The following is a 13,650-nucleotide window of genomic DNA, read 5'->3' as shown; positions in this document are numbered from 1 at the left end:
ACTGTATTAAAGGGTCGCGGCATTAGAAAGGTTGAGAACCACTGCTATATGCCAACAAGCTGGACAATGTGGATGAAATGGACACATTCTTAGAAATATACAATCTTCCAAAACTGAATCAGGAAACCTAAATGGGCCAATAACAACTGATAAAATTGAAGTAGTAATCAAAACACTCCCAGCAAAAAAAAAGCCCTTATATGGATGGCTTCACAAGGAAGTTTAACTAAACACTCAAAGAAGAAATAATACTACCGTGTTTCCCCAAAAATAAGACATCCTCCAAAAATAAGACCTACTTACAGGTTTCCTTCTGAATGAAATGTAAGGCCTCCCCCCGAAAATAAGGCCCCCCCTAGGCTAAACATGAGAGATTTGGTCCACTGATTCTGAAAGAAATGGAGTCACAAGAAATTCACCAGGAAATTCAGGAATTGGATTATTATGATGATGTTCCAGAAGATGATGACATGATTGTCATTGGATAAATGAGTAAATTCTTGATACTGTAGGATTCACAGTTTGTCTGGTTTGTGTTGACAACTACTGTACTACCATACCGTATACAGGTAATAAATTTCCTTTATTTTCATTTAACAATAAATGTGTACCATATTCTTCTTCGTGGAAAAATAAGACATCCCCTGAAAATAAGACCTAGCGCATCTTTGGGAGCAAAAATTTATATAAGACAGTCTTATTTTCGGGGAAACAGGGTACCCAGCCTCCTCAAATTACTCTTCAAAAAATCCAAGAGGAAGGAACAGCTTCCAAGATCTTTTTAAGAGGCTAGCATTATCCTATTCCAAACCAAATAAAGACACTACAAAGAGAAATACAGGCCACTATCCCTGTTGAACATAGATGCTAAAATCCTCAAAAAAGTATCAGCAAATCAGTCCTAGCTGGTTTGGCTCAGTCGGCCTGCGGACTAAAGAGTCCAAGGTTTGATTCCTGTCAAGGGCAGGTGCCTAGGTTGCAGGCTCGATCCCAAATAGGGAGCAGTGCAAGTGGCAGCCAATCAATGATTATCCCTCATTATTGATGTTTCTATCCCTCTCTCGCTCTCCATTCCTTTCTGAAAATCAATAAGTATATATTATTTAAAAAATTATTAGCAAATCAGATCCAACAATACATTAAAAAGATCATACTCCATGACCAAGTGGGATTTATTCCAAGGATGAAAGGCTGGTATAATATTTGCAAATCAATAAATGTAATATATCGCATAAACAAATGGAAAGACAAAAATCACATGATCATATCAATAGACAGAAAAAGCATTTGACAAAATCCAATATCCATTTTTGATAAAAATGCTCAGCAAAGTGGGAATAGAGTTATCATAACTCAACATAATAAAGGCCATATATGACAAACCTACAGCCCACATCATACTCAATGGGCAAAAACTAAAACCATTTCCCCTAAGAACAGGAACAAGACAGGGATGTTCACTTTCACTAGTATTAATTCAACATAGTACTGGAAGTCCTAACCATAGAGATCAGAAAAGGAGGAAGTGAAACTGTCATTATTGAAGAGAAACCAAGATGGCGGCATAGGGTAGACACCCGAATGCAGCCTACCACAACAAATTTGAATTTAGAACTGGAAAACAGGGGAAACATCACCCTGAAGCACCGGACGACTGGCTGAGAGGAGGCTCTACCATCTGGGAAGGAGAGAGAAGGCACGCTGAACCTCAGGAACTGTTAAGGTACAGAGAACTGTGCGCGCAAAAAGGAGGCCGCCCGACTTCACTGCTGGCTTGCTTCTGGAGCGTGGAGAGGGCAGGCTGAGTTTGCTGCTGGCTTACTCCCTACACAGAGAGGGTGGACAGCTAATGCACGGCTGGCTTTCTTGTCTGGGAGGAAAACAGAACCACCCTATTGCGCTGATAGACAGCCCCAGACAGGGAGAAGCCAGATTGTCAGGCAGTGGGCAGAGATTTCTCAGAGGTGAGTAAAGCCAGCAGCCATTACTGTGAAACTCAGAAACCAGATTCTTGTAGGGAGGGCTGAATAAGCTTGTCTGAACCACCCGAGACTCCGCCCCATCCAAGCAGAGCACAGAAGCCCTTCCAGTGGCGAGCTTTCTCATTCAAAGTGAATGGGACTCTCCTAGGGAGTGACAGACAGGAATCTAAAGCTTGTCTGCACCTATACCAAAGAGGTGTGTGCGCCTGCAATCAATTGTGCAGGATTCAACAAAGCTTGTCTGTGCCACCCCAAGACTCCGCCCCATCCAAGCGGAATACAGAAACCCTCCTAGCTGAGTCACTACTGATCCTCATAGCCAATTGGCTTAGAGATCAACACTTCCCAGTGATACCAACAACAAGCAAGGCTTAACAACAAAGGGCTATACCAAGACTGTCCACCTCAGGTAACTGGGAGGCTGACTCACTGAACCATATTGGACACCTTAGCACACAAAGCCACCCTACCAACTCAGGGAAGCTGTGAAAATGCTGAGACAAGGAAACAGATCACAACAAAAGAAATGGAGGAAAAGAAGCGCCTGGATATAGAGTTCAAAACCACGCTTATAAGGTTTTTCAAGAATTTCCTAGAAAAGGCCGATAAAATAAACGAGACCTATGAGGATATGAAAAGGGATCAACTAGAAATAAAGAATACACTGTCTGAAATAAAAAATATTATACAGAGTCCTAAAAACAGAATGAAAGATTGCAAGAATCAAGTCAAAGATTTGGAACACAAAGAGCCAGAGGACACTCCTCCACAGAAGCAAAAAGATAAGAGAATCCAGAAAGTTGAAGATAGTGTAAGAAACCTCTGGGACATCTTCAAGCAAACCAACATCAGAATTATGGGGGACCCAGAAGAAGAGAGAGAGCAAGATACCAAAAACAAACTGGAAGAAATAGTGACAGAAAACTTCCCCCACCTGGGGAAAGAATTAGACTTACAAGTCCAGGAAGCGCACAGAACCCCAAACAAAAGGAATCCAAAGAGGACCACACCAAGACACATCATAATTAAAATTCCAAGAGCAAAAGACAAAGAGACAATATTAAAAGCAGCAAGAGAAAAGCAGGTAGTTACCTATAAAGGAGCACCCATACAATTACAGCTGATTTCTCAACAGAAACCATGAAGGCCAGACGGGAATGGCAAGAAATATTCAAGGTGATGAATACCAAGAATCTACAGCCAAAAATACTCTACCCAGCAAAGCTATCACTCAGAATCGAAGGCCAGATAAAGAGCTTCACAAATAAAAAAAGCTAAAGGAATTCATCACCGCCAAACCAGAATTATATGAATTGCTGAAAGGGGTTCTTTAGGAAGAGGAAGAAAATAAAGATAAAAATTATGAACAACAAATATGTAACTATCAACAAGTGAATCTAAAAACCAAGGGAATTAAAAAACCTGATGAACAATATTAACTGTTGAATATAATAGAATCAGAGGTATGGAAAGGAAGTGGACTGACGATTCTCGGGGAAAAGGGGAGTGGGGGGTGCGGGAAGAGACTGAACATAAACTGTGCACCTGTGGATGAGGACAAAAAGGGGTGGGGAAAGGGCAGAGGGTGGGGTCGGAACCTGGTGGAGCACTGGAGGGGGAAAAATGAGAAACATTTGTAATAATATGAACAATAAAGATTTATTAAAAAAAAAAAAAAAAGAAACTGTCATTATTCACAGATGACATGATATTCACAGATACATTAAAAAAAAAAAAAAAAAAAAAAAAGACTCCACCAAAAAAAACTACTAAATTTAATAAATGAATTTGGCAATGTAGCAGGATACAAAATTAACACCCAGAAATAGATGGAATTTTTAGACACCAATAATTAATGCTCAGAAGGAGAAAAACCACTTACCATTACAACAAAAAAAAAATTAAGATACTTAGGAATAAACTTAGCCAAGATAGTAAAAGACCTGTACTATGAAAACTATAGGACATTGAAAAAAGAGATAGAGGAAGAGGAGAAACCAAGATGGCAGCATACGTAAAAGCCTAACTGCAGACTCACACAACAATTTCAAAAAAATACAACTAAAATACAAAATGAACATTATCCAGAACTACAGTAAAGTTGACTGACTGGAAATTCTACTAGAAGGAAAAAGAAAACCAGAAGGAAAATCAGAGGAGCTTTAAAAGCCTAAGATGCGGAGACACGGTGCGCGCATGGGCAGAGGACAGAGCCGGAGAGAAGGGGAGGCTGAGTGTCTGGCTGATGTTCCCTCGCAGGAAGGAGATAAAAGCTCCGGACTGTGCTGAACCCCAGTTTTGACAGCACTGAACCCCAGTTCTGGGCAAGACCCTGGGGACCCATGCTCATACAGAGGGAGTCTGGGCTGTAAGATGGAAACTCAGGGGAGCAGCGAAAGGCAGAGCCCCAGGAGGAGCGCACATTGCACGCAAAGGACAGACTGTTGACTCTGCTGCTAGATTGTCCTAGCGGGAAGGAGACAAAAGTTCTGGACTGTGCTGAGCCCCAGCTCCAACTGCACTGTACCCCAGTTCTAGGCCAGACCCTGGGAACCCAGGCTGATACGAAGGGAGTCTGGGCTGTAAGGCAGAAACTCAGGGGAGCAGCGAAAGCAAGTCCTGGAGGCGCGCACATTGCGTGCAGAGAACGGGCGGTTGACTGTGCCACGGGATTGCCCTAGCAGGAAGGAGACAAAAGCTCCAGACTGCTCTGAACCCCACTTCCAACTGCACTGAACCCCAGTTCCGGGCTCATTGGGGGAGAGCCTAGAGTGTTTGGTAGCAGGCAAAACTCGAGGGCACCTTTCTCTCAGAGGTGCTTGCAGCAAGTACCGAAGGACCCTGAGGAACACTGAGACTCAGGAACCTCATAGGGAGGGGCTGACAGGAAGCCAAGGCTGTAGGCTTCACCCTGAAACTCCACCTTATCCAAGCTGAGCAGAGGCTTTTGCAGTTTTCCAAGTCTAGTAGAATAAGGCTGTCTCCTGGCATAGACACAGCTGATCCTCACAGCCAATTGGCCTGGAGGTCAGTTCCTCCCAGTGATACCAACAACAATCAAGACTTAACTACAACAAGGCTGTACACACAGTCCACAAAAGGGGGCACCAAGAGTGTCCACCTCAGGTAACTGGGAGACTGTCCCACTGAATCATATAGGACACCTTAGCACACAAAGCCACCCTAACAACTCAGGGAAGCAGCAAAAATGCCGACACAAGGAAACAGATCACAAACAAAGGAAATGGAGGACAAAAAGCGACTGGATATAAAGTTCAAAACCACGGTTATAAGGTTTTTCAAGAATTTCCTATAAAAGGCTGATAAAATAAATGAGACCTATGAGAATATGAAAAGGACTCAACTAGAAATAAAAAGGGATCAACTAGAAATAAAGAATACACTGTCTGAAATAAATAATAATAATACATAGTCCTAAAAACAGAATGGAAGATCACAAGAATCAAGTCAAAGATTTGGAACATAAAGAGCCAGAAGACACTCCTCCACAGAAGCAAGAAGACAAGAGAATCCAGAAAGTTGAAGATAATATAAGAAACCTCTGGGACATCTTCAAGCAAACCAACATCAGAATTATGGGGGACCCAGAAGAAGAGAGAGCGCAAGATACTGAAAACATACTGGAAGAAATAGTGACAGAAAACTTCTCCCACCTGGTGAAAGAATTAGACTTACAAGTCCAGGAAGCGCACAGAACCCCAAACAAAAGGAATCCAAAGAGGACCACACCAAGACACATCATAATTAAAATTCCAAGAGCAAAAGACAAAGAGAGAATATTAAAAGCAGCAAGAGCAAAGCAGGTAGTTACCTATAAAGGAGCATCCATACGATTGTCAGCTGATTTCTCAACAGAATCCATGCAGGCCAGACGGGAATGGCAAGAAATATTCAAGGTGATGAATAGCAAGAAACTACAGCCAAAAATACTCTACCCAGCAAAGCTATTACTCAGAATCGAAGGCCAGATAAAGAGCTTCCCAAATAAAAAAAAAGCTAAAGGAATTCATCACCGCCAAACCAGAATTATATGAATTGCTAAAGGGGGTTCTCTATGAAGAGGAAGAAGAAAAGATAAAAATTATGAACAACAGCCGAAACCGGTTTGGCTCAGTGGTAGAGCGTCAGTCTGCGGACTGGAAGGTCCCGAGTTCGATTCCGGTCGGGGGCATGTGCCTTGGTTGCGGGCACATCCCCGGTGGGGGGGTGTGCAGGAGGCAGCTGATCGATGATTCTCTCTCATCGACGTTTCTAGCTCTCTATCTCTCTCCCTTCCTCTCTGTAAAAAATCAATAAAATATATTTTTTTAAAATTATGAACAACAAATACGTAACTATCAACAAGTGAAACTAAAAACCAAGGGAATTAAAAAATCTGATGAACAATATTAACTGGTGAATATAATAGAATCAGAGGTATGGAAGGGGAGTGAACTGACGATTCTCGGGGAAAAGGGGAGTGGGGGTGCGGGAAGAGACTGAACATAAACTGTGCACCTGTGGATGAGGACAATGGGGGGTGGGAAAAGCGCAGAGGATGGAGTGGGAACCTGGTGGAGGGGAGCAATGGAGGGGGGAAAACATGAGGAACATTTGTAATAATATGAACAATAAAGATTTATTTTAAAAAATTAAAAAATAAAAGCATCAAGCTAAGGGAAATAAGCAAGTCAGAGAAAGATAAATATCACACAATCTCCCTCACTTGTGGAATATAAAGAACAACATACACTGATGAACAAAAACAGAGGGGGGGGATGTGTGTGTGAAATACTCCAGAATATAATAGAAGTAATCCTGTTATTTGCAGATTTTTAATATTTCCTACAACTTTTGTGAGATCATACTATGTTAGTACAGTTTTGGTAATATTATTATACTTAAAATGCTTTTATTCTTAAATATTAATGTTTATTGCATGTAACGTAAAAAAGGAGATAGAGGAAGATATACACAAGTGAAAGAATATACTGTGTTCATGGATTGGTAGATCAACATCATTAACAAAGCAATCTATAATATGCTATTAAAATATCAACAGCATATTTTACAGATCTAGAGCAAACACTCCAAAAGTTTATATGGAACAAAAAAAAACAAAACTGAAGAGCTGCAGCAATCTTTTGAAAGAAGAACAAAGTTGGAGCGATCACAATACCAGATTTCAAGTTATACTACAAAGATACCATAATCAAAACAATCTGGTACTAGAAAAAGAACAGGCATATAAGTCAATGGAACAGAACGGAGACCTCAGAAATTGATCCAAGCCATTATGCTCAATTAATATTTGACAAAGGATGCAAGAGCACACAATAGAGTCAAGACAGTCTCTTCAATAAATGGTGCTGGCAAAATTGGACAAGCACATGCAAAAAAATGAAACTAGACCATTAACTTACACTGTACACAAGAATAAACTCAAAATGTATAAAAGACATAAATGTAAGTCGTGAAACATAAAAATCCTAGAAGAAACCATAGGCAGCAAAATCTCAGACATCTATCCCAAGAAACTAGAAACACCAATCAGAAAGAATATATGCACCCCTATGTTCATAGCAGCACAATTCACCATAGCTAAGATTTGGAAACAGTCTAAGTGCCCATCAGCAGATAAGTGGATTAAAAAACTGTGATACATCTACACAATGGAATACTACACTATGGTAAAAAAATAATAATAATAATAATTTTTAAAAAAAAAAAAAGAGTTCTTACCATTTGCAACAACATGGATAGAGATGGAGAGCATTATGCTAAGTGAAATAAGCCAGAAAAAGATAAATATCACAAGATCTCACTCATTTGTGGAATATAATGAACAACATAAACTGATGAACAAAAATAGATCCAGAGACAGAGAAACATCAATCAGAATGTCAAACCTCAGGGAAGATAGGGGATAATAGGGGTAAGGAGGAGAGATCAACCAAAGGACTTATATGCATGCATATAAGCCTAATCAATGGACACAGACAATAGGGGGGTGGGGCATGAATGGAAGGTGGGGGTTAATAGGGGAATAAGGACACATTTGTAATACCTTAATCAATAAGAAAATTTTTAAAAAATATCAGACATCTCTCGAAACAATTATGTTTACAGATATATATAATAGGGGACTAAGGACACATTTTTAATACCTTAATCAATAAGGAAATTTTTAAAAAATATCAGACATCTCTCAAAACAATTATGTTTACAGATATATTTCCTAGGAGAAACCCCCCAGCAGACTAAGGATTTCAGACTCCTCTCCAGTATCTGTCTGCTTTCAGACAGTTGCTTTTTGTACATCACCCAGAATGTACAGTTGTCACCACTGGGAAAGCTGTTCTGAAAGGAGCTTATTCAGCCAGTATTAGAAACAAGCAATGTCTCATTAATCAATTTTACAAATATGCTTTTTATTTGGAACGAGGATTAGATTTATTAAAGCACTCAAGTCAATAGAATCAGTATTTGTTCTACAACTTCTCAAGTTGGAAAGTTGACATAAATAGGTTTCAAAAATTCTATTATTTTATGTAAAATTACTTTTATTATTCAAAATAAAATTTCAATCTTTGTTTTATGTTCTCATAGAACAGGCAATTCATCTTTTCTTGGCCACTGGCGACACCTGCTGGCTCATGTGTGGCAGTGGTGGGTATTGTGCAGAGTGTGGAAGTGAGGCAGGGTCCCTGTATCACAAATTCATTTACTCCCAGTTCAGATGAATGGAAAACACTTTTCTCGTGCCATGAGTTGGAGGTCTACCAGGATAAGCAAAGCAAACCACAACCCCTTCAGACCTGATCTGCTTTCAGTGACCCCACCAAACTGTACATCAGCACCATGGACAGAGCCCACTCTCCCTCACCAGCCACATCCAATCCATCACCAGTCCTGTTGGTTTTACCTTTCTCATCCCTCCACCTTCCTCATCTAAGTCATCACCATCGTCTCTCACACGCCTACTATGTCTCTGTGTTTATGCTAACTCATTAAATAACCCTCACACTGACCCTAATAGGTGTGAACTGATGAGAGGGAGAGCAAGGTCAAGTACTTTGGTCAGCATTCCACACTCAGCAGCTGGTGGAGCCAGGGTTGAGCCTGGCAGGCTGCCTCCAGGTTTGTTTCCTGAAGGTGACACTTGCTGCCCGCTCACCACCACACGGCGCCATAGCCCCCAAAGGGTCTGCTCATGTCCCTCTGTCCTCTCTAATCCATCTCCAGAGAGGAGCCTGACATCTTCCCAAAACATGTGCCAACATTGTGTCACTTCTCTCAGTAATTCTCTTGTTTTTAGTATAAAGACAAAACTCCTTCACCATGGCCTACAATGTCCTAGGTTCTACTTCCTGCCATCTCCCTTTTCAACCCAATCAGTACTTCTAATTCTCCCCACTCAGCAACACTGGCCTCCCACTTCCCAAGTCCTTTCCCACCATGAACTTTGCCTGCACTGCTCCTTTGGCCATGTACACAGTTCTCATTCTCTGCACCTTCTTAAGGCCAATTCACCCCTCAGATCTCAACTCAAACGCCACGTCCTCAGGAGAGTCAAGACTACCCATCTATAATGGAAACATGCAGTGCTATCAACTTCCCTGAAAGCACAGCTTTAACCAGCATCCACTTTATATGCTACATTTTTATGTTTTGTTCAGTTCAAAATATTTTCTAATTTCCCTAGAAATTTCCTTTTAACCCTTTATTTAGAAATCCATTTCCAAATATATAAGGATTTTCCAGTTATCTTTCTGTTACTGATTTCTAATTCAATTACATGAGATCAAAAATCACACCATTGGCCCATCAGGTATGGTTCAATGGCTGAACATCAACCCATGAATACCAGGAGGTCATGATTTGATTCCCAGGCTTCAGACTCGATCCCCAGTAGGAAGCATGCAGGAGGCAGCCAATTAATGATTCTCTTTCATCATAGATGTTTCTATCCCTTTCCCTCTCTGAAATCAATAAGAACATGTTTTTTAATATTTTATTGATTACTTACAGAGAGGAAGGGAGAGGGATAGAGAGCTAAAAACATCAATGAGAGAGAAACATCAATCAGCTGCCACCTGCACACCCCCCACTGGGGATGTGCCCACAACCAAGGTACATGCCCTTGACCAAAATCAAACCCAGGACCTTTTAGTCTGCAGGCTGACGCTCTATCCACTGAGCCAAATCAGTGTTGACAAACATATTTTTTTAATATTTTATTATTTCAATCCTTTTAATTTGTTCAGAAGCATCTACCTTGTTGAATGTTCCATATGCACCTAAGAGAATATCTATTTTGGAATGAAGTGTGCAAATATCAGATCCGGTTTGTCAGTTTTTATTACTGGGTTCTTTTCTATCCTTACTAATTTTCTATCTGCCTGTTGCATAGAATTTGTATATATACTAGTGGGCAAGTGCATAAAATTCATGCACATTAAAAGTGAATTAGAGGAATTATTTTAATATTGCTATTTGCTCTTTCTCTATAATAGAAGTGTCAGAGATGAAATAAAATTAGTAAAATGTATATGAAAATCTTCCTCCTGTCAGAGTCTGGGGCATACCACAGCACCCAGAATCAAGTCCCCACCCACCTGCATGTACCTCAAAATCGTTTGAGACCCAGACCCAGCAAGCCCCACCCCCGTCAAGCCCCACCACGCAGGGGGCACAGCCTCAGGTCCCCAATCAAGCCCCGCCAGGTGGGAGACACAGCCTCAGGGCCCCCATCAAGCCCAACTGGGCGGGAGGCACAGCCTCAGGTCCCCCATTAAGCCCTGCCAGGTAGGGGGTGCAGCCTGAGGTCCCCTGCCAAACCCCACCAGGCTGGGGGCATGACTTGAGGTCCCCCATCAAGCCCCATTGGGCAGGGGGGCACAGTCTCAGGTCCCCCATCCTGGCCCGGTTCCACGCAGCCTTAGGTCCCTGCTGATCGCTCATTATGGCTCCTTATGGGAATCCTGCCTCCGCTGTGGATGTAGCCATCTTGTGATGGTCAATTTGCATATTACATCTTTATTATATAGGATATATGTGATTGATTGATTGATTTCAGAAACGAAGAGAGCAAGAGATAGAAACATCAACGATCTACCTCCTGCACACCCCACACTGGGGATAGAGCCCACAACCTGGACATGTGCCCTTGACCAGAATCGAACCTGGGACCCTTCAGTCCACAGGCTGACCATGGGGTCAAACCAGTTAGGGTTGTATAGATTTCTGAGAGAAGTAGTAGTTTCCAACTGTAACTGTGGTTTTGCCTGTTTCTCCTTTCAGCTCTCTCAGTTTTCACTCTGTGCATTGTGAAGCTCTGATGGTAGGTGAACACTCTGGGGATTGTTACATCTTGGTGAACTGTCCCTATAATGCGTGTACCTCTCTATTCCTGGTAACTGTCTTGTTCTAAAGTCCACTTTGTCTGATATTAATATACTTTAAGTGCTACATGTTTTCCCACCCTACTTATTACATTTAAGATAGGTTTCTTATACGTAGGCTATGATTAGATCACTCTCATTGTGGTTTTAACTTGCATTTCCCCAATAACTTATTATATGTTGAATATCTCTTTATATGCCTCTTAGTTTTTCATATATTTTCTTTTTTAAGTGGTTTTTGTCCATTTAGAAAACTGAGCTATATTTTTGTTTCTTGGACATCCTTGACTTGTTCGTGATCTTAGGAGACAAGTATTCAACATTCCACCATTAAGGATCATGATGCTAACTTCAGTTTTCTCCTGTTGTCCTTTACCAATTTAAGGCATTCTCTTTTGTTCCTAGTGTGTTGGGATTTTTTTTTAATCATGAATGGGTTTTGAAATTGATCAAATACTTTTTCTACATCTATAGTTCCTTAGTTCTTTAGTTCTATTAATGTGGAATATTACAATTATATGAATTCAAACGTCAAATGTTGGTTGCACAGGTGCATACATTTGAATTCCTGAAGTTCAAGTTCAATATTCACCAATTAGTCATGATATTCAATGTGCTAACTTTTTTTAGGATTTTAGTTTTGATATTCATGAGGGACACTACTCTTGTAATTTTTTTTTCTTGTAATGTAGTATTTTGGCATGACATAACATTGGCCCCACAAAAAGATTTCCTTTTCATCTTTGGAAGAATTTGTAATTATTTCTTCCTCAAATGTTTGGAGGAATTCACCAGTGAAGCCATCTGAGCCTAGGGTTTTCTTTGTTGGAATATTTTTAATTAGTTTCAAATTTTTAACAAAGGTCATCTATTTTTTCCTATTTCACTTATTTCACTTTCAGTAAATTGTGGTTTTTCAGGGAATTGATGTATATACATTATTTTGATGTATATACATTATTAAATTTACTGGCATAAAAATGTTTATAATATCCCCTCACTGTCCTTTTAATGTCTGGGGGATCTGTGGTGAAGTTCTATTTTCATGTCAAATATTAATCATTTGTTTCTTTCTCCCTTTTTAAACTTTCTTTATCAGTCTTACTTGTTAGGCATTTCTCAATTTTACTAATATTTTCAAATAATAAACTTTTGCCTTTTCTGATCTTCTCTTTTGTTCATCTGTTTTCTGTTTCATTAATTTCTATTCTTACCTTTATTATTTTCTCCACTCTACTTCCTTCTAGTCTAACTCACTCTTCCTTTTCTAGCCTCTTGAGTTAGTTTAGATCACCGATTTTAAATCTTTTTCTTGTCTAATAGTATATGCAATCAAAGTTATATATTTCCAGCCCAGCCAGTGTTGCTCAGTGGTTGAGCGTCAACCTATGAACCAATTCACGGTTGGATTCCTGGTCCGGGTACATGCCAAGTTGCAGGCTCAATCCCCAGTAGGGGAAATGCAGGAAGCAGCTGATCAATAATTCTCTCTAATCATTGATGTTTCTATTTCTCTCTACTTCTTCCCTTCCTCTCTAAAACCATTAAAATATATATATTTTTTTAAAAGCTATACATTTCCTTCTGAGCATCATTTAAAGATATTGTCTCACAAACAAATCAATATTTTTAATCCTCATCCAAGAATATGTTTTTATTAATTTTAGAGAGAGGAGGGGAGAGAAAGATAGAGAAACTACGATGTGAGAGAGAATCATCAATCAGTTACCTCCCATACACAGCCCAACCAGGGATCAAACCCACAACCTAAGTCTGTGCCTTGACCAGGAATCAAACCTGCAACCTTTTGGTGTATGGGACAACGCTCCAACCAACTGAGCCACCTGGCCAGGGCCAAATCAATTACTTTTTTAGAAGTAATTCAAATTCTTTTTTGATACTGAATAAAAATATTCTCCTAGTAATCAGTGAAGAGTCAAGTGGAAAAGGACACAAGGAAGCTCCATAAGGGAGATAATGCTCCACTTCCTGATGGGGTGGGGGTTATACAGGGATGTGTGCTTGACAGAAATGCAACTCTGCACCTAAGTCTTGAGCTATACAACACTAGAAGGCAAGCATCAGTACCTTTTTGTAGGTGAAAAGTTTTTGGCTAAGAGGCCTTAAATGGGACTATTAGCCAACATCACACTTCTGGCCCCTGAAAGAGCCAGAGTGAAGCCTATATCATCAAAGCCCATGTAGTTTGCACTCGACCACATATTACTTTATATGTACAATATGTACACATGCCTATACATACA

General features: G+C 40.3%; 1 protein-coding gene across 4 annotated transcripts in view; it reads right to left on the bottom strand.

Annotated features, from left to right (window-relative positions):
- NPHP1 (nephrocystin 1) overlaps positions 1–13,650 on the bottom strand; it is a 70,448-nt gene that overhangs the window by 32,189 nt on the left and 24,609 nt on the right. The gene's annotated exons all lie outside the window — the stretch shown is intronic.

The sequence above is a fragment of the Pipistrellus hanaki genome (assembly GCF_964339955.1).
Source record: "Pipistrellus hanaki genome assembly, chromosome: 12".
Taxonomy (NCBI): domain Eukaryota; kingdom Metazoa; phylum Chordata; class Mammalia; order Chiroptera; family Vespertilionidae; genus Pipistrellus; species Pipistrellus hanaki.
This window is presented reverse-complemented; position numbering and strand designations above follow the sequence as displayed.